The following is a 2,500-nucleotide window of genomic DNA, read 5'->3' as shown; positions in this document are numbered from 1 at the left end:
ATCTCCTAACATGATGATGGTAGGAAAATCTTGTTCAGATTTTGTGGTTCCAAATTGGTAGGGAAATATAAGAAAGTCTACTTTGTATATGTGCGTGGGCCGCATGTTTGCGCGTGTTTTTGAGCGTGGATGTCAAATGACTGCTTTGAAACGAGTTGAAGTAAATTTGTCTCTGTCATATCACAAATAATCATGTAGATGCTAATAGCAGTAAGAAACGAAGCTCAGAAAATAATCAGAGCCAGTACAAATGACTACTGGCTACAGTTAACTGAAGACAATCAGTCGTCATTCGACTCATTCGACGTTTACCCCTAGAATCTATTTAGGAGTCAAATAGACCATTAGCTCAACTTAGCTCGCACAGCTATGACTATGACGCCAGCACTCTAAAGAATACCAGGTTTAAACCATCAAAGAAAATTCAATCAGATGGAAAAATCGATCGATCACTATTCTGGACTGATACACGGAAAATAATATTTTGGAAAATCCACTAGACACTGTGGACTGCTTGCTGAAGAGCTGAGTAAAATCCTTGACCATCTTTCTATCGCCAAAACACCATTATTGAACAGCAGTCTCCTAAAAGTCATTAAATTTGCCAAGACAAGCTATTAGTCACTGGAATCTCTGTACTTGCGCTGGAAATAAGGAGCAGTCCCACACGTTGATGAACAGCTACATGGTCACTGTTTACTAGGATACACTGTGGGCAGAATCTGCTGTAACATACGGTAAAGAGTACTTCCTGATGTTGGAATGACCCTTGCCCACGTGGCTCTAGACAGATCGTTTGAAAAGTCATTGGAAGCATATATCTTAGCCTTAATACCTATTCAACTTAAAATGCTTGAAATTGACATGACTTCTCCTTTTGGCAGTTACAAGAAATAATACAGAGCAAAGGCAACCAATTTACGTCTTCGTCAAAATCCTAAGCCAGAATTGACATCCATCGACTTTTTACTGTTATCTTAACTCATTCAACACAGACAAGGAAGACTCACTTTAATTTGTTAATCTTTCCTCACAAGGCTTTAGCTTCGACTGTGGGATGAAATACGGCTTTAAATTTTCCCCCAATGCTGGTCATCTTCGCTATCAAGCTGAAGCTCCTTTCTAGAACATCATCTCTTTGTGTTTACCTTCATGAGAGTTACAAGCAAAACAAAACTGTGAGAAATATTCAACAGAGATCCACTGTTTACCAATAACGCTGGAGCAATTGTAAAACCTGTCCTTAATCATCATTCAGCGGAAAACGAAAGTTCTGTGCGAAAGTGTTGAGCAGTATTCTGCGACTACCATCAAATGTTGTGTGCAGGGAGTAGATCCCATGTTCACATACTTTGGTTCCACCATCAACACAACATCTCCCTATATTCTGATATCAAGATGATATATTGAACGTGCAGTTTCATCAGATTTCATGCATGCAATGAGAGTTTGAAAGAATAGGAAGCTAATGATGCACATGAAAGTTTAAGAGTAGAGTACTTGTGTCTTAAGCACACTGCTCTAGTAAGGAGACCTAGAGTCTCTCGAGTCTAGATAAAGACAGGATCTTATCACTTTCCAGCTTTGCAGATCCTGAAACTAAATCTGGATATCAGGCTTAAAAATCTTATCACAAACAACGGGTTTGTGGACAGCTTCCAGACACGCAGCCTCGCCATTCAGATCCAACAATTACGTCTCCACTGACTAGCTCAAATACACTGAATGTCAGATTAGGGGATCTCGAAGAACCTATTTAGCGGGATGTGCAGCGCTCTAAAGTGACTTCAAATTCGATTGAAAGATATGAGACAGAGAGAAATTACGGTTAGAGTTAACATTAATGTTCAAAACCTGGGGCAAATTGTTTGTAACGGACCCTACTGAAGTCTAAAAGTAAAACGACGAGAGGAAGAAGTTAACAATTCAAGTGAAGACAAGTAAGTCTTGCTGAAAAACAGCACAGGAAAATGAATGGCTGACAGGTCTGCCAAATGCATTCACATGCACTCGTTGAAAATCACGACGCTATTGCTCACAAATTGTAACACAAAATAAACAAAGAGACAAAGAAATAAGTATTTGATTGATGTATTCAACCAGATATTTCCTGGATAATATTTTGCTATAAATTAAATTTGCTGTATATCATTTTTATGTATCCTCCATACATCTTTCATACAAATATCCGGAAGTATGATTTATTGGAATATTTGAATGTCTTTAAAGAGTTAAAAATGGAAAAAACATGAACAAATATATGCATTATTTTAAACAAGGAAAAGAGAAGTAAAATCAATGCTAGCTTTCTATGCTTCGGTGCACGAACGTAATTTATTCGATATTACATGCAATATTATGCGATTTATGTAATAAATTTAGTGTTCGTTCACTTCTTGAGACATGATAATCTTATTCACAATTAACTTACACACACACATTCAATATACATTCATATTATACTGGATGCAAGACTTGCATTTCATTTAAAAGTAAAATT

The 2,500-nt window shown here is 37.2% G+C and overlaps 1 protein-coding gene across 4 annotated transcripts in view; it reads right to left on the bottom strand.

Annotated features, from left to right (window-relative positions):
• The window catches only part of LOC106883669 (uncharacterized), a 313,977-nt gene that overhangs the window by 23,492 nt on the left and 287,985 nt on the right, over nucleotides 1-2,500 (bottom strand). The window lies entirely within an intron of this gene.

Source organism: Octopus bimaculoides, chromosome 8 (genome assembly GCF_046866305.1).
Source record: "Octopus bimaculoides isolate indiv1 chromosome 8, ASM4686630v1, whole genome shotgun sequence".
Classification (NCBI taxonomy): domain Eukaryota; kingdom Metazoa; phylum Mollusca; class Cephalopoda; order Octopoda; family Octopodidae; genus Octopus; species Octopus bimaculoides.
The sequence above is the reverse complement of the archived record's forward strand: the minus strand, read 5'-3'. Positions and strand labels throughout refer to the sequence as shown.